Raw genomic sequence first — 18,425 nt, forward strand, 5'->3', positions numbered from 1 at the left:
TCTCTCCACTGAATTTCCTTTGTTCTTTTTCATAGTAAGTTGTCTCTATTTGTGTGGGTCTATTTCGGGTTCTCTGTTTTACTTCATTTATCTGTGTGTCTATTCTTTCACCAATACTATGCTGTTTTTATTACTGTAGCTTTATAAGAAGTCTTGAAGATGGGTAATGTCTGTCCTCCAACTTTTTTCTTATTCTTCACTATGGTGTTGGCTCTTCTTGGTCTTTTGCTTTTCCATACAAAATTTAGTATCAAATTTTTGATATCCACAAGTATCTTGCATACAGAGGCTAAAACTGAAGGGACAGAAAAAAATATTCCATGTAAATGGTAACCAAAAGTGAGCAGGATTGGCTACACTTATGTCAGATATAATAGAATTTAAGTGAGAAGCTGTCACAAGAGACAATGAAGGTTACCATGTAATAATAAAAGGGTCAATTAATCAGGAAGACATAACAATTATACTTTAAAACAACTATATGTGTGTTTTTTCTGCATCAACGGATATGATGATATGATTTTTCTTCCTTAGCCTGTGGATGTGATGGATTACAGCACTTGATTTTCAAATGTTGAACCAGCCTTGCATACATGAAAATCATCTGGCTGGGTAACTTCTTTTCTAGGGGAAGGTTATTAATTATTGATTCCATTTCCTTAGTAGTCATAAACCCATTCAGAAATACTTCTCCTTGCATAAGCTTGTGTGAATTTTGGTAGTTTGTATCTTTCAAGTAATTGGTCCAGATCACCTAAGTTATCAGATATGTGGGCATAGAGGTGTTCATAATACTCCTTTATTATCTTTTAATATCTATGGTATCAGCAGTTATCATCCTGTTTCATTTCTGATATTAGCAAGTTGTGTCTTCTCTATTTTTTATTGGTTAGCTTGAATAGATGTTTATAAAGTTTAATAGTCTTTTCTAAGAACAAGCTTTTAGTTTCATTTATTTTCTCTGTTGAGTCTTACTTTCAATTTCATTGAGGTGCACTAAAATTTTATTACCTCTTTTCTTCTGCTTTCTTTAGATTTAAATTCTCTTCTTTCTTTGGTTTTGAAGGTAAAAGTTTAGGCTATTGATTTTAGATACTTCTTCCTTTCTAGTATGTGCATTCAATGCTATTAATTTCACTCTAAGGTCTGCTTTTGCTGCCTCCTACAAATTTTGATATTTCATTTTCAAAATATTGTTTTATTTCCCTAAGATTTCTTCTTGGACGTATGTGTGGGAAACATCTGACACTGTACTCTAGCATGTATCTACACTCTTGGAAAGAGTTTTGATGTCTTAACTTTTCATTATCAAGAAATGGGATGCCAGTTTAGGGGCCTATGGTTTCAATGAGAAACAGAAGGTGAATACAGATGGAATTTTCTCATTAAAAATATTAAAGAGGGTATCTTGCTTATAGAATCACAGTGTTACACTGATGGTACATTTAGTATGTACCATCACTGTAATCTCTAAATTTCAAAAAATGTATAACATTTTAAAAAATTCTGCTTCAATTGGATAATCTCTGTACCTAAAAATTCCAGGGAAAATATAAGTTCTAGAGTGTGTGGTTAACAAAGTTTGCATTTTCCTGGCTAGATTTCTTGACTTCATTATCACTTTAAAATTTTTATATTGGCAACAGCAACCGTAATTCTCCTTCATTCTCAAATGCTTATATGCTATATATTTTCTCTGCTTACAGTTAGCTTTGATGTGTGAATGTACAGAAAATGGTTATTCTAGCCATATAACAAGAGATCAGGAATTCTGGAAATTTATTGTAAAGTGCATATAATAAGACTACTTATCTCAAAGAGTTTTTTAAGAATTAGAGGAAATAACACCTGAGTTGAGGTGTTTGTTGGGACATGCTAAAGAAGACAAAGAGGAGGGGAGGGAATCTGAGGATTAGCAAACTCACTGCAAAGGCTGGAAGCAAGGGGGGGCCATAATGGTCAACATTTATTGAGTGCTTACTGTATACTAGTCTCTCAGCAAAGGGCCATTTCTTCTAATTCTCAAACAACTCTTTGAGATAAGTAGTCTTATTATATTCATTTTACAAATGAAGGAACTGAGACACAGAGAGGCTAGAAAAATTGCCCAAAGTCACATAGGTAGTAAATGGAGAAACCAAAACTTGTTTAACCTAAGCTAATGCCAGAGACTTACCATTTGATTATTTTGTCTCCACAGAAAATGAAGATCAAAGGTTAACTGAAATGCTAGAACCAAGGAAGCAATCTAGAACAAGGGTTCATACAGGAGTATATGTCAAAAAATAGAAAGTCAAATCACAATGGTTAATTAGAACTTTGGAACATTAATTCAGAAAACAGAGAATAAAGCAAGGTGGGTGATCATAGGTCATCCAGGAAACAGTCAGGAAGCTGTTTTCTATCCCAGACATAAGTAATCAAAGAAGCTTCTCAGTGAAGTGTCCCTGTCTGGCTAACCCTGGCCACATTAGTGATAATTCCTCATCTTACCATACCAGAGACATCCTGACTACACTTCACAATGAAAACTGGTTTTACCAACTTTTGAATATCAAATAAGTATTAAATAATATTAATAAATGATTCTTAATACTTTACTAGGTATGATTATGATATTATAAAATATATATTTAAAAAATATCTATTAGAAATAAATACTAATGTATTGCAGGTAAAATGCCTTGATGTAAAGGATTTGCTTTAAAATACTAGAGCAAGAGAGAGAGAGTTTAGGTGAGACAAGATGATTGGCAACATTTTGAAGAGTAATGAAGCCTGTGATGGATAAATGGGGATTCATTATATGATCCTGTCTCTCTTTGTATATGTCTGAAACTTTCTGTAAGTAAAAGGTTAAAAAGAAAAGTGGTTTCATTTCAAGATTTTATGCTTATTGGTGATGGAGTTGGGTAATTTTATCTCAAACAGTAGGTGTCTGTTCGACAGATTTCAATTCAGCAAGGTAACTTGTAATGAAGTCTTATTTAACATATATTAAAACCCATTAAGCATATCAAACTTTGTAGCTAAGAATACCCATTTTTGATCAAGGCAAGAAAAATACAATTACTTTTATGATATTTGAATATTTTTGAGGTCAAATTATACAGAATTTTTGTATGCAAGACTAAAAAGAGGAAAAGGAACATTTTTGAAAAATATTATTTCCTTCAAAGAGTCTGCTTCTAATCCCAGTGGGAAACCAAAATAAGGAGAACTTAAAATTTCAAATCACTTAATTCAAGTAAGTTTCCCTTCAAGCTTGTTTCTCGAAATGAATTTGATTTTATTCTGAATTTAAATCTGTACCTAAATTTTATTAGTCCTTGCCCTTGGACCACTGATTGGTGTCATTAAGTACTCGTCTACTTAGAGTTTTCCATTTTGGTCTCATTAGCGGAGGCAGATCTATCTGCTGCTTCTATATTTTGAAGCGTTTTCTTAATTTCTGTTGCCTTCCCCAGGGACTAAGGCTCACTGTCACCGGCTCTTCCTCTAGACTGGATTCTGGGTTGTGCAGTACCTGCAAAGGAGAAAATCAGTTGAGAGAAATGTGGTATGAGAGAGATGAGGAAATGAGATAAAGGTTACAAAACTTTTTAAACAGAATCATTTGGGAGATCCAGTCAGTTGAAGTCAGTTGGCTCCTGTTCCCATCTATCGTACAAAGGTTGGGATGTTTATAGACAAAGTTGGGTCCCAGGTCAACTGGATATTATCAGACCCTTATGGTTTATCCATGAACCACTTCCTCTAGACCTTGTAAGTGTGCTTCCCTCTTGAAGGCCTCAGGAGGTTCTCAGCATGGGAAGAAACTAACTAAATAAAAAAGCCAGGGTTGAGGGTGGATGCTGGGAACCCTTTGCCCAGAGCTTGCCTATCGCAGCCCTTTGCCACCAATATCACTACTGATATGGGCTGTGTCAGCAGTATGTGCAGTACCATCCTTGATGTTGAGGAGAATATAAAGAGGTATCCAAGCTTGCCGTCTTCTTGGGGACACAGGGCTGGCACAGAGGAAAAATCCTTGGAAAGGTTTATATAACAGGATATATACCAAGGTCAAGGGTCCACATGAATTATTCAGACTGAGAATGTTATGGGAATTCAGTGGAGATTTAGGGAATGTCAAGAGATATGAGCAGTAGAGAAGCAAAAACAGGGGCTTTGGAGCCTATAGGCCTGGATATTAAATCTGGCTTTGCCACTTCTTGAGCATGTAACCTTGTGAAAGTCACTTAACCACTCTGCAATGCATTGATTTTTTTTATCTGCAAGGCCTGATAATGGTTATACTATCAGATATTAATAAAAGTAAATTGCTCTTATTATAGAGCCAAGCGTATAGTTGGTGTTCAGTCAGTGGGGGCCAGCATTATTAATCAATGTAGTCTAGTGGACTTGCTTAGTTCTAAATTGGCATGTAGATATATGACTGTTCTGGGATATTTTGAACTTACCCTGTCTTAAAACCCAACGGTCATCAAATGGTTGCATATTATTTTTGAGATTTTAGAAAGTGTCTCTGATAGAATTGTTACGGGTTGATTTCTGGGTCAAGAATAAACAAATTCCTGAGACTGGAGTCCAGGCCTAGCACTGGCACTGGTTCATCAAATGGACCAGCCATGATTCCATTCCTGCAGGACAGCATGGAGTGACAGGATGAGCTCTGCCACTTTTCTGAAGGCTTAGTTTTCTCTCGTTTCCTGGGACAGTGACACGTGCCTTTCAAGGCTTATATGGGGATTGAATGAGCGGGGTCTGGGAAAAGCATAGCAATGTGTATCTTTCTGCGATAGGTACTTAATAATTGTTAGTTTCTTCCCTCCTCTTCCATTCCCTATTTCTGGGCTTCAGTTGCAGAAGCTGTAAAATGAAGGGGATGGATTTTGTAACTTTTAAGGTCTCCACCAGCCTATAACTCAATGGTTGCTGAATATCTACTTACAGCAAAGGTGACCTTGTCATAAATAATGGTTTGTTGCACAGAATGTCTGGCTGTTAATGTCTCTCTGTCTGTTTGTAATGCATTGCTATTAAGTCTCAGTATCATTTTTTCTTGTCCTGCCTTTTTTTTCCCTCTAGCCTTTCATTAGTATTATTCAGTTGGGAATATTTAATGTAAATCAAATTGCTTTCATTGCACTTTCTACTAGGCTGTGGTGCAAATTTATTTATCTAACTATGGTCCTAGATTTATAAATTCAGACCTTAGTAAATGGAGGGTGCATGATTATTCTCCTTTTGTAATTATGATATAGAAGAGAATTTTACTAGCATGTTTCACATACTAATGTTCATTTGACAGACCTGCAAATAGCTCCGTTGTTCACCAGCTTTCAGTATCATTTCAATCTTTTCTTGAAACAGCTTTGAATTTTGCTCTTGATATTTGCTTAACTAGTCAATATAAGCTTCATTACCATTGGCAATTAACTGCAGTTCCTTCCAGCGTGTATAGTCAAATCAGTGTGTGTGGTCAATCATCTAGAACAAATTAGAAGTATCTGCTGCTTTGGGGGCTACAGTCTGCCATTTTTGGTTAGTGATTAATTGTGGAAAATTGTTGTTAGGTTTCTGATATGATGCAATGTGATTTTACTTGCCTTACATCTCTTCCAGACAGGCTGTTTGGTTTACTTGTAATTTGCATCCTGGCAAAATGGCCCAAAGCCTATACTAAGGCTTTACAGTCATATCCCTTTCACTGTCACTGAATCCTGCAAGCCTGCTCAGACTGGGGGAGCCCCCAAAATGAAAGAGACAATGTCCTAGAAGAGGTCACCATTGAGGGTCATTTTGGGAAAGGCCCAGGCTTTGTCATTTCCAATCCTCCTGAGTGTATCCAGCAGTGGAGAGGCAAACTGTTTAGCATAGGAGGTAAAGTGTGCAGATCCCAGATGTCTGGAAATGAAGGTGGGGTAAAGGTCTAACAAACTCAGGTTATCAAATTATCAACTGCCCACTACTCTCCTTTCTCCCCCAGAATCCTGTGTGCCTCTAAAAAGCTCCTGTTTTTTAAATCATGATCTCTATTGTGTACCCAGATTATGTGCCCAAATTCTGTGCCAAACAGTGACAGCTTGGGTGATTATTTTCTGTTGGGGTTTTCCTCAGAGCTTTGCACATTTACTTACCTATCAGAGTCCTATGGGGAGGGTGAGATGGTTCCTCACACTCTTCCCTGAATACCTTGGGTCTGACGTCATAGCCCATGCAAGGGCAGATATGGAGTTTATATAAAAGTATGGTGTAATGGGTGGCAATCTCTTCATTAGAAGCTGAGTTAAGAAGAGTTTTCTTTTTTTTTTTTTTTAACATCTTTATTGGAGTATAATTGCTTTACAATGGTGTGTTAGTTTCTGCTTTATAACAAAGTGAATCAGTTATACATATACATATGTGCCCATATCTCTTCCCTCTTGCATCTCCCTCCCTCCCACCCTCCCTATCCCACCACTCTAGGTGGTCACAAAGCACCGAGCTGATCTCCCTGTGCTATGTGGCTGCTTCCAACTAGCTATCTATTTTACGTTTGGTAGTGTATATATGTCCATGCAACTCTCTCACTTTAACTCAGCTTACCCTTCCCCCTCCCCATATCCTCAAGTCCATTCTCTAGTAGGTCTGCATCTTTATTCCCATCTTGCCCTTAGGTTCTTCATGACCTTTTTTTTTTTTTAGATTCCATATATATGTGTTAGCATACGGTATTTGTTTTTCTCTTCTCTTACTTCACTCTGTATGAGAGTCTCTAGGTCCATCCGCCTCACTACAAATAACTCAGTTTCGTTCCTTTTTCTGGCTGAGTAATATTCCATTATATATATGTGCCACATCTTCTTTATCCCTTCATCTGTCGATGGACACTTAGGTTGCTTCCATGTCCTGGCTATTGTAAATAGAGCTGCAATGCACATTTTGGTACATGACTCTTTTTGAATTATGGTTTTCTCAGGGTATATGCCCAGTAGTTGGATTGCTGGGTCTTATGGTAGTTCTATTTTTAGTTTTTTAAGGAACCTCCATACTGTTCTCCATAGTGGCTGTATCAATTTACATTCCCACCAACAGTGCAAGAGTGTTTCCTTTTCTCCACACCCTCTCCAGCATTTATTGTTTGTAGATTTTTTGATGATGGACATTCTGACCAGTGTGAGATGATATCACTGTAGTTTTGATTTGCATTTCTCTAATGATTAATGATGTTGAGCCTTCTTTCATGTGTTTGTTGTCAATCTGTATATCTTCTTTGGAGAAATGTCTATTTAGGTCTTCTGCCCATTTTTGGATTGGGATGTTTGCTTTTTTGATATTGAGCTACATAAGCTGCTTGTAAATTTTGGAGATTAAGCCTCTGTCAGTTGCTTCATTTGCAAATATTTTCTCCTATTCTGAGGGTTATCTTTTCGTCTTGCTTATGGTTTCCTTTGCTGTGCAAAAGCTTTTATGTTTCATTAGGTCCCATTTGTTTATTTTTGTTTTTATTTCCATTTCTCTAGGAGGTGGGTCAAAAAGTATCTTGCTGTGATTTATGTCATAGAGTGTTCTGCCTATGTTTTCCTCTAAGAGTTTGATGGTGTCTGGACTTACATTTAGGTCTTTAATCCATTTTGAGTTTATTTTTGTGTATGGTGTTAGGGAGTGTTCTAATTTCATTCTTTTACATGTAGCTGTCCAGCTTTCCTGGCACTACTTATTGAAGAGGCTGCCTTTTCTCCACTGTATATTCTTGCCTCCTTTATCAAAGATAAGGTGACCATATGTGCATGGGTTTATCTCTGGGCTTTCTATCCTGTTCCATTGATCTACATTTCTGCTTTTGTGCCAGTACCATACTGTCTTGATTACTGTAGCTTTGTAGTATAGTCTGAACTCAGGGAGTGTGATTCCTCCAGCTCCGTTTTTCTTTCTCAAGGTTGCTTTGGCTATTCGGGGTCTTTTGTGTTTCCATACAAATTGTGAAATTTTTTGTTCTAGTTCTGTGAAAAATGCCATTGGTAGTTTGCTAGGGATTGCACTGAATCTGTAGATTGCTTTGGGTAGTAGAGTCATTTTCACAATGTTGATTCTTCCAATCCAAGAACATGGTATATCTCTCCATCTACTTCTATTATCTTTAATTTCTTTCATTAGTGTCTTATAATTTTCTGCATACAGGTGTTTTGTCTCCTTAGGTAGGTTTATCCCTAGATATTTCATTCTTTTTGTTGCAGTGGTAAATGGGAGTGTTTCCTTAATTTCACTTTCAGATTTTTCATCATTAGTGTATAGGAATGCAAGAGATTTCTGTGATTAACTTTGTATCCTGCTACTTTACCAAATTCATTGATTAGCTCTAGTAGTTTTCTGGTAGCATCTTTAGGTTTCTCTATGTATAGTATCATGTCATCTGCAAACAGTGACAGCTTTACTTCTTCTTTTCCAATTTGGATTCCTTTTATTTCTTTTTCTTCTCTGATTGCTGTGGCTAAAAATTCCAAAACTATGTTGAATAATAGTGGTAAGAGTGTGCAACCTTGTCTTGTTCCTGATCTTAGTGGAAATGGTTTCAGTTTTTCACCATTGAGGACGATGTTGGCTGTGGCTTTCTCATACATGGCCTTTATAATGTTGAGGAAAGTTCCCTCTATGCCTACTTTCTGGAGGGTTTTTATCATAAATGGGTGTTGAATTTTGTCAAAAGCTTTCTCTGCATCTATTGAGATGATCATATGGTTTTTCTCCTTCAATTTGTTAATATGGTGTATCATGTTGATTGATTTGCGTATATTGAAGAATCCTTGCATTCCTGGGATAAACCCCACTTCATCATAGTGTATGATCCTTTTAATATGCTGTTGGATTCTGTTTGCTAGTATTTTGTTGAGGATTTTTGCATCTATGTTCATCAGTGATATTGGCTTGTAGTTCTCTTTCTTTGTGACATCTTTGTCTGGTTTTGGTATCAGAGTGATGGTGGCCTCGTAAAATGAGTTTGGGAGTGTTCCTCCCTCTGCTATATTTTGGAAGAGTTTGAGAAGGATAGGTGTTATCTCTTCTCTAAATGTTTGATAGAATTCACCTGTGAAGCCATCTGGTCCTGGGCTTTTGTTTGTTGCAAGATTTTTAATCACAGTTTCAATTTCGGTGCTTGTTTTTGGTCTCTTTATATTTTCTATTTCTTCCTGGTTCAGTCTCGGAAGGTTGTGCATTTCTAAGAATTTGTCCATTTCTTCCAGTTTGTCCATTTTATTGGCATAGAGTTGCTTGTAGTAATCTCTCATGATCCTTTGTATTTCTGCAGTGTCAGTTGTTACTTCTCCTTTTTTCATTTCTAATTCTATTGATTTGAGTCTTCTCCCTTTTTTTCTTGATAAGTCTGGCTAATGGTTTATCAATTTTGTTTATCTTCTCAAAGAACCAGCTTTTAGGTTTACTGATCTTTGCTACTGTTTTCTTCATTTCTTTTTCATTTATTTCTGATCTGATCTTAATGATTTCTTTCCTTCTGCTAACTTTGGGGTTTTTTTGTTCTTCTTTCTCTAATTGTTTTAGGTGTAAGTTTAGGTTGTTTATTTGTGATGTTTCTTGTTTCTTAATGTAGGATTGTATTGCGATAAACTTCCGTCTTAGAACTGCTTTTGCTGCATCCCATAGGTTTTGGGTCGTCGTGTTTTCATTGTCTTTTGTTTCTAGGTATTTTTTGATTTCCTCTTTGATTTCTTCAGTGATCTCTTCGTTATTAAGTAGTGTGTTGTTTAGCTTCCATGTGTTTGTATTTCTCACAGATTTTTTCCTGTAATTGATATCTAGTCTCATAGTGTTGTGGTCAGAAAAGATACTTGATACAATTTCAATTTTCTTAAATTTACCAAGGCTTGATTTGTGACCCAAGATATGATCTATCCTGGAGAATGTTCCATGAGCACTTGAGAAGAATGTGTATTCTGTTGTTTTCGGATGGATATTTCCTATAAATATCAATGAAGTCTATATTGTTTAATGTATCATTTAAAGCTTGTGTTTCCTTATTTATTTTCATTTTGGATGATCTGTCCATTGATGAAAGTGGGATGTTAAAGTCCCCTACTGTGATTGTGTTACTGTCACTTTCCCCTTTTGTGGGTGTTAGTATTTACCTTATGTATTGAGGTCTCCTAAGTTGGGTGCATAAATATTTACAATTGTTATATTTTCTTCTTGGATTGCTCCCTTAATCATTATGTAGTGTCCTTCTTTGTTTCTTGTAATAGTCTTTGTTTTAAAGTCTATTTTGTCTGATATGAGAATTGCTACTCCAGCTTTCTTTTGATTTCCATTTGCATGGAATATCTTTTTCCATCCCCTCACTTTCAGTCTGTATGTGTCCCTAGGTCTGAAGTGGGTCTCTTGTAGACAGCATATATAGGGGTCTTGTTTTTGTATCCATTCAGCCAATCTATGTCTTTTGGTTGGAGCATTTAATCATTTACACTTAAGGTAATTATCGATATGTATGTTCCTATTACCATTTTCTTAATTGTTTTGGGTTTATTATTGTAGGTCTTTTCCTTCTCTTGTGTTTCCTGCCTAGAGAAGTTCCTTTAGCATTTGTTGTAAAGCTGGTTTGGTGGTGCTGCATTCTCTTAGCTTTTGCTTATCTGTAAAGGTTTTAATTTCTCCATCAAATCTGAATGAGATCCTTGCTGGGTAGAGTAATCTTGGTTGTAGGTTTTTCTCCTTCATCACTTTAAATATGTCCTGCCACTCCCTTCTGGCTTGCAGAGTTTCTGCTGAAAGATCAGCTATTAACCTTATGGGGATTCCCTTGTGTGTTATTTGTTGTTTTTCCCTTGCTGCTTTTAATATTTGTTCTTTGTATTTAATTTTTGATAGTTTGATTAATATGTGTCTTGGCGTGTTTCTCCTTGGATTTATCCTGTATGGGACTCTCTGTGCTTCCTGGGCTTGATTAACTATTTCCTTTCCCATACTAGGGAAGTTTTCAACTATAATCTCTTCAAATATTTTCTCAGTCCCTTTCTTTTTCTCTTCTTCTTCTGGGACCCCTGTAATTCGAATGTTGGTGCGTTTAATGTTGTCCCAGAGGTCTCTGAGACTGTCCTCAATTCTTTTCATTCTTTTTTCTTTATTCTGCTCTGCAGTAGTTATTTCCACTATTTTATCTTCCAGGTGACTTATCCGTTTTTCTGCCTCAGTTATTCTGCTATTGATCCCTTCTAGAGTATTTTTAATTTCATTTATTGTGTTGTTCATCATTGTTTGTTTGCTCTTTAGTTCTTCTAGGTCCTTGTTAAACGTTTCTTGTATTTTCTCCATTCTATTTCCAAGATTTTGGATCATCTTTACTATCATTATTCTGAATTCTTTTTCAGGTAGACTGCCTATTTTCATTTGTTAGGTCTGGTGGGTTTTTGCCTTGCTCCTTCATCTGCTGTGTGTTTCTCTGTCTTCTCATTTTGCTTAACTTACTTGTGTTTGGGGTCTCCTTTTCGTAGGCTGCAGGTTCGTAGTTCCCGTTGTTTTTGGTGTCTGTTCCCAGTGGCTAAGATTGGTACAGTGGGTTGTGTAGCCTTCCTGGTGGAGGGGACTATTGCCTGTGTTCTGGTGGATGAGGCTCGATCTTATATTTCTGGTGGGCAGGTCCACGTCTGGTGGTGTGTTTTGGGGTGTCTGTGGCCTTATTATGATTTCAGGCAGCCTCTGTGCTAATGGATGGGGTTGTGTTCCTGTCTTGCTAGTTGTTTGGCATAGGGTGTCCAGCACTGTGGCTTGCTGGTCATTGAGTGGAGTTGGGTCTTGGTGTTGAGATGGAGATCTCTGGGAGATTTTCGCCATTTGATATTACATGGAGTTGGGAGGTCTCTTGTGGACCAGTGTTCTGAACTTGGCTTTCCCACCTCAGTGGCACAGCCCTGACGCCTGGCTGGAGCACCAAGAGCCTGTCCAAGGAGAGTTTTCTTGAAGCAACGTTTGCATAGCAAGCTTCCTGTTTTCATATGTCTTTTCAAGCATTGCAAACAGAACATCGAAAAGATACTTGCATTCCCATGTTTACTGCAGCATAATTCACAGTAGCCAAGCTATGGAAATAACCTAAGTGTCTGTTTACTGATGAATGGATAAAGAATATATTATATATATACACACACACAAACACACACACACACAGTGGAATATTATTCAACCACAAGAAAGAAGGAAATCCTGCCATTTGTGACAACATGGATGGACCTTGAGGGAATTATGCTAAATGAGATAAGTCAGACAGAGAAAGACAAACACTGTATGATGTCACTTACATGTGGAATCAAAAAAAGCTGAACCCTTAGAAATAGAGCAGAATGGTGGTTACTGGGGGCTGGGAGATGAGGGAATTGGGGAGATGTTGGTCAAAGGGTACAGACTTGAAATTAGAAGATAAATAAGTTCTGGAGATCTAATGTACAGCATTGTGATTATAGTTAACAATAATGAGTTATATACTTTGAAATTGCTAAGAAACTAGATATTAAATGTTCTCACCACAAAAAAATGATAGTTATGTGACTTGATAGAGGTGTTAGCTAATGCTATGATGGTAATCATATTACAGTATATAAATGCATCAAATTACCATGTCATATACCTTAAACTTACACAATGTTATATGCCAATTACATCTCAAAAATTTTTAAAAGAGGCAAAACAAAAGGGTTGATGGAATTTGTGGAAGAGCTAAGCCCTCTCCAGTAGAAACTGAGTGCTTCCTCCTCACCTTTCTTCTGCTTCATCTATTCTGATTAGGGGGAGGGGTTTTATGATGACAGATCTTCCAAATCTTTGTAGAAGCAGTTCTCAAATTTCAGTGTGCATCAAAATTCGCAGATGGGCTTGTTAAAAATGCATTCCTCACACCCCCAGATTCTCAGTTAGAAAGCCTGAAGTAAGGATAAGAATGTGTCTTTTTCAAAAATTCTTCAGGAGATGCTCAGATGGGTGTTCCAGAGGGGTCGCACTTGGAAAGACTTTCTCTATATGATGCTACTACTCCCCCTCCTCATAAACTTTCCATAGAGAGGAGAAGGTAGATAGATAGGGAGTTGCTAAAAGAGAATATCAGACTCTCCATTTCAAAGTATAAGTTGCTCCTTGGTTAACTGGCACATTGAAGGATTTGGTATATGGAGAGAATGCTGGATGAGACGTTAGAAACCTTTATGCCAGACTTGGCTCTACTTCCTAACGTTTTCTTCTCTAACCATGAAGTTTTCTGGCTCCTTTAGTTTCCTCTTCTGGGAAAGAAGGATTTTAATGATATCGTTTCTGCTTATCTCACAAAATTGTTGTGAAGATCAAAAGAGATAATGGTTATGAAAGTGCTTTATAAAGTATTATGCAAATGTAAATAATTATTATTATACCTTGTCTAGAATTAGAAATGATCAGAGATTGAACTCCATGGCCGCCTAGATCTTTTGCAGCTCTAATCCCTGTTATTAGGGAAGGGGTTACACAAATGTCATTCCATGCCATGCTTGACAGCTATTTAAGGGTCTGTAAATATGTCTGCACAGCTTAACCTTCCTTCCATTTCACCATAGCTGAACATGCTCATCAGAGATGGTAATGGGGGGGCTTGATGATGTTCTTTCACTGAGGTGGTCATCTTGCTTGCTGGGCCACTTCATTTTTTTTAATGTCTTTAATTTATAACAAGCGTGTACTTCTGTGGGTGCTTGTCTCAATTTCTCAGCCTCGATTATCCTCACAGCTGGATCTATTTCCTCCATGAAATCTTTTCTTAATCCTCCTACCCAGACACACCACCGCAAGTTTGAGTCTCTGTTCCCTCCTATGTGCACTCTGTGTTTATTACTGGAGCACTGCCTCACTAGAATATGAATTTTCTGAGGGTGTAGATCGCATCTTGATCATGGTCTATTCCCTGTGTTTATGCATGGCTCACTGTAGGCACTTGATATAGAGTGAATGCATGAATGTAAGAAAAAATGAATGAAAGAGCCCCATCTATAGGTTCAACTATATCCAGTTCTTGAGTCATTTCCTGGCAGATTCAATAAGAAACTCAGCAGTCTCAGCCCCACCAAAAGAAATTTAGTGTGAAGTCTAATCACCCCAAGCCAAACTCTGGCTGTGAAATTACTGTGCCATGACACCTACCAGAAACAGGTGCCTTGAAGGTTGTGTGGTTTCCAAGTTACAGTGTTCCTTTTTCTCCTCCTGTGCTGGCCCAGGTGTGGGACTGAAATTTTGCTTTCATTTTCTACTCTCTAGTGTGCCTAATTGCTTGCCTGATATTTCAGACCATTGATCTCACCTAGTTTTGACTAGCCCTATTTCTAGACTTGGATATTAAGTCTTTTCATCATAAATATCATTGAATTACTTATCACTGAACTCCTCTTAAGTGTAAGTGGTTGCTGCCTAGTTTCCCAACTCTCGGTCTGCCTTCTAGATTTGACTGATTAACTGCCACAGGTGTAGCCGTTCTCACACTCTGCACCCAGGTACACACTCCTGGTCAGTTACAGCAATGAGCCTGGTTAAGACAGCACAGCAGGAAGATACTACCAATAGAACATATTTGGGACATGATGAGACCATCCCCTGTTGTATCTCTGATTGCTTTACCATTCTTGCTAGGATCTGCCTGTACAGCTAGATTTTCATCCTCCAACTTGCCCTTGTAAGCAAATTCTGCCTCTTGGTCCCATGATACTGAGATCCTAGCAGGCCTTATGCACTTACTGATCTTGGCTACAGACATGTGAATGACAAGAGAGAGAAAAAGAAAACTCCTCCTGATTCTCACCAAGCCTTATTAGAGGAAATGTAGTATTTTGGTTAAAAGCATGGACTCTGGAGCCAGACTGCTGAGGTTCTAATCCTAACTAACTCTGAATGACTTGGGCAAGTTATGTAAGTTTCCTGTGCCTCAATTTCCTCATCTTTAAATATTACCTACCTCATAGGGTTACTTTGAAGATTAATGAGTTGAAATGTATGGAACATTCAGAACAGTACCCATCTGAATCCTAACCATATAGTCTCTAAAAATATATGTGCTGCTCCAACATATATTTAATTCTATTAAAAATATTAAGTGGAAAATATTCATGAATAAATAGTAGAATTAAATAATTGAATATGAGTAAATGAGGGATGAGGTGGAAAGATATTCCGCATGGTAGAATTTGAATTAGTGAGTGTTGAAAGAGTGATGAAAATAGAAAAAAAATCATCATCTGGTAAACATCTTAGTAATAATTGTTTCAGCCAAGTATCATCAGTGGATGCTAAAATTTGTGTGTTAAAGTAATGAGAAATAGGATATTTTCATATTCTGAAAGCATCTCTCTACAATGTACTTAGCTATTACCAAGGAGAAAACAGTAACTTGATATCAGAGAGGCCAGACAAAAATCATCTTAACCAAGTGATGAACATCAAAATGAACATCATTAATGAGACATATCAATATCATGTACCTCTTGATATGATTCCCTAGGAGGGCTCAAAATAACTTCTGTGGTATTCTTACCAAAAGTATGCAATCATCTAAATTTAATCAGGAAGAAATGCAGACAAACCCAAATTGAGCAATATTCTACAAAATGACTGGCCAGTATTCTTCAAAAGTGACAGCCATCAAAAATAAAAGAAGACTGAAGATCTGTCTTAAACGAAACTTAAGGTGACATGACAACTAAATGCTGTATACGATCCTAGATTGGATCCTTGTCCAGAGAAAGATCTTTAGTGGAGAAATTGAAAAACGTTGAAAAAACTCAGTAGACTAGTTATCAGTTTAAAATTGAAGTCAATTCCCTGGTCTTGAAAATTATACTTGCTTATGTAACCTGTTACCACTTGGGGAATCTGGGTGAAGGTTACATGAGAATTATTTGTACTACTAGGGGGATTTTTATAAGTCTGAACTTATTTACCATATGCCAAGAAGGGTACTAGTTCTACTTCTGTGATAGTTACATAAAGCAAACATAGGGGTTTATACTCTAGGAACTAATAGTCTAGTAAAAGATATAAAATGACAATGTAAAAGGTGCTAAATGCTATGAAATGTTTAACTCTATGTGAAGGTTAGAAATAAAGAGATCTTTTCTAATGGGAATAAAAATACTTCATGAACAAGGCAGCATTTTAGTTGCACTTTGAATGATATCTGGAATCAAAACATTTAAATTTAGGGGAAGAAGGGAAGTCTCGGTGTAACAGTGGCATTACCAAAGAGCCAAGAGCAGGTAATTTCAGTGAGACGTTTATTGTGGAGCATGGGGAATTTGTAGGAGGTAAGTGGGACATGGGTATTAAAGTTTCATTGAAAAGGGTCTTGAAAACAGTGACAAAATGTAATTTCATCCAGTCGTCAATAAGGAGCCATGGAAGGATTTTGGACAAGATGATGTCAAGATCATTAAGTAGAGAGGTACAAGGGTGACTGTGTTATGAGGTGGAAGTGAAGATCATGGCATAAAACACTGGCTACTTTATGTTATTTATTTATTTATTTTGCATTTTAAAATTTTATTTTTTATTGAAATATAGTTGATTTATCAATACAACTTTGTGTTAGTTTCAGGTGTACAGCAAAGCAATTACACCTTACAAAATATTGAGTATACAAAATATTGAGTATAGTTCCCTGTGCTATACAGTAGGTCCTTGTTGTTTATCTATTTTATATTAATATATAGTAGTATGTATATGTTAGTCCCAAATTCCTAATTTTTCCCTCGGCCCCCCCCCGCCCCAACTTTCCCCTTTGGTAACCATAAGTTTATTTTCTATGTCTGTGAGTCTGTTTCTGTTTTGTAAATAAGTTCATTTGTATCATGTTTTTAGATTCCACATATAAGTGATATCATATGATATTTGTCTTTCTCTGTTGACTTACTTCACTTAGTATGATAATCTCTAGGTCCATCCATGTTGCTGCAAATGGCATTACTTCATTCCTTTTTATGCCTGAGTAATTTTCCATTGTATATATGTATCAATACCACATCTTCTTTATCTACTCATCTGTCGATAGACATTTAGGTTGCTTCCATGTCCTGGCTATTATAAATAGTGCTTCAATGAACATGAGAGTGCATGATATATGCCCAGGAGTGGAACTGCAGGATCATATGGTACAACATTCAGAGAAGGAAAAGTAGTCTACAGGTATGAGCATTGCTTTCTTAACTGTGAAATAGTTGCTCATGTTTAAATTGACCAGTCAAGAATTGTGAACTCAGAGATCTTCACATTTGCAGAGGCAGGTGGTGGAATTGAAAAAAAGTCCTCTTATGAGCAGCTCTATCACTAATACATTTGCTCCTCAGCTATCCCAAACAATATATGGGGCAGTTTTAAGTAAAGGCTTGGAAGTGGATGAATATTTTATTATAATGCAAATTTAGGGAAGGCAGCCCATGAAATGCAATTCAGGAAACAGAGGACACCATGTTACCGAGGTTCTGACCATTGATTTCTCTATAACATTTCTTAAATACCCATTTATTGCACAAATGTTGAAACATAATACTTAGGTTACCAGCTTTACATTATATAATAAGTCTTTTTATACTCTATTCTTACATTTTATATTCAGAAGAGATTTTATAATTATGCTAAAATACAAATAATAAAATGATAATACTATAAAAATACAGAAACATGAGTTTAAACATTTCAAAAATGCCCTGTGATTTCAAATGTTAGTAAAACTAACTAAAATGTTAGTTTGCTTCAAAACTACCCTTTGAATAGCTGAATTTTTAAAAATCTATTTTCACTAGATAAAATTTCCAACTTTCTTCATTCTAGTTTATTCATTTTCATATGCAAGTTTCAAAAATATTGTAATTATGAATTCTGCATACCACTTTTTATCACTTTAACATTTTAAAGATTTTCCTGTGTGTTATGCTTTTACTTATATATTGGTTTCAGTGACAGCAAAATATTACATCATGTAGCTAAACATATTTACCTTAATCATTTTACTGTCACTGGAGATATAGGTTATTTTTACTAATTGTTATAAGCAGTGCTAGAACAAATACCATTGTGCATGTAAATAGTTTTTTCCTAAATTAAAAAATATTAAGTATCTAGAAGTATCCACTTCTAAAGTGATGTATGTTCTAGTTCCTAAAAGTAAAGTTGGTTTATTTAACTGATCAAAAAATATATGGCATTTTTGCAATTGGATTAATTCATGTAATTTAATTATCAATAATTATTAATATTGTTCAGTTTGACGGAAATTATTAAAATAATGAATACATTTGTTCTGAAGTCCAGAGAAGGAAATCTTCCAAAGATATGAAGCAAATTCACACAAAAGATAGGAATGTAAACTAAGGTTTCTACTTCTTGTTTAACCTTTCTTTCAAAACATTTGTTTAACTGCATACCATGAATCA

The 18,425-nt window shown here is 36.3% G+C and overlaps 1 protein-coding gene and 1 long non-coding RNA gene across 5 annotated transcripts in view; one reads left to right on the forward strand and one right to left on the reverse strand.

Annotated features, from left to right (window-relative positions):
• Positions 1-18,425, forward strand: part of GRM5 (glutamate metabotropic receptor 5) — a 531,669-nt gene that overhangs the window by 282,542 nt on the left and 230,702 nt on the right. The window lies entirely within an intron of this gene.
• LOC118899394 overlaps positions 3,230-18,425 on the reverse strand; it is a 104,750-nt gene continuing 89,554 nt past the window's right edge. The window contains exon 6 of the long non-coding RNA XR_005020939.1: positions 3,230-3,526. This is a non-coding gene — a long non-coding RNA (uncharacterized LOC118899394). The remainder of the gene's footprint in view (positions 3,527-18,425) is intronic.

The sequence above is a fragment of the Balaenoptera musculus genome, chromosome 8, assembly GCF_009873245.2.
Source record: "Balaenoptera musculus isolate JJ_BM4_2016_0621 chromosome 8, mBalMus1.pri.v3, whole genome shotgun sequence".
NCBI lineage: Eukaryota > Metazoa > Chordata > Mammalia > Artiodactyla > Balaenopteridae > Balaenoptera > Balaenoptera musculus.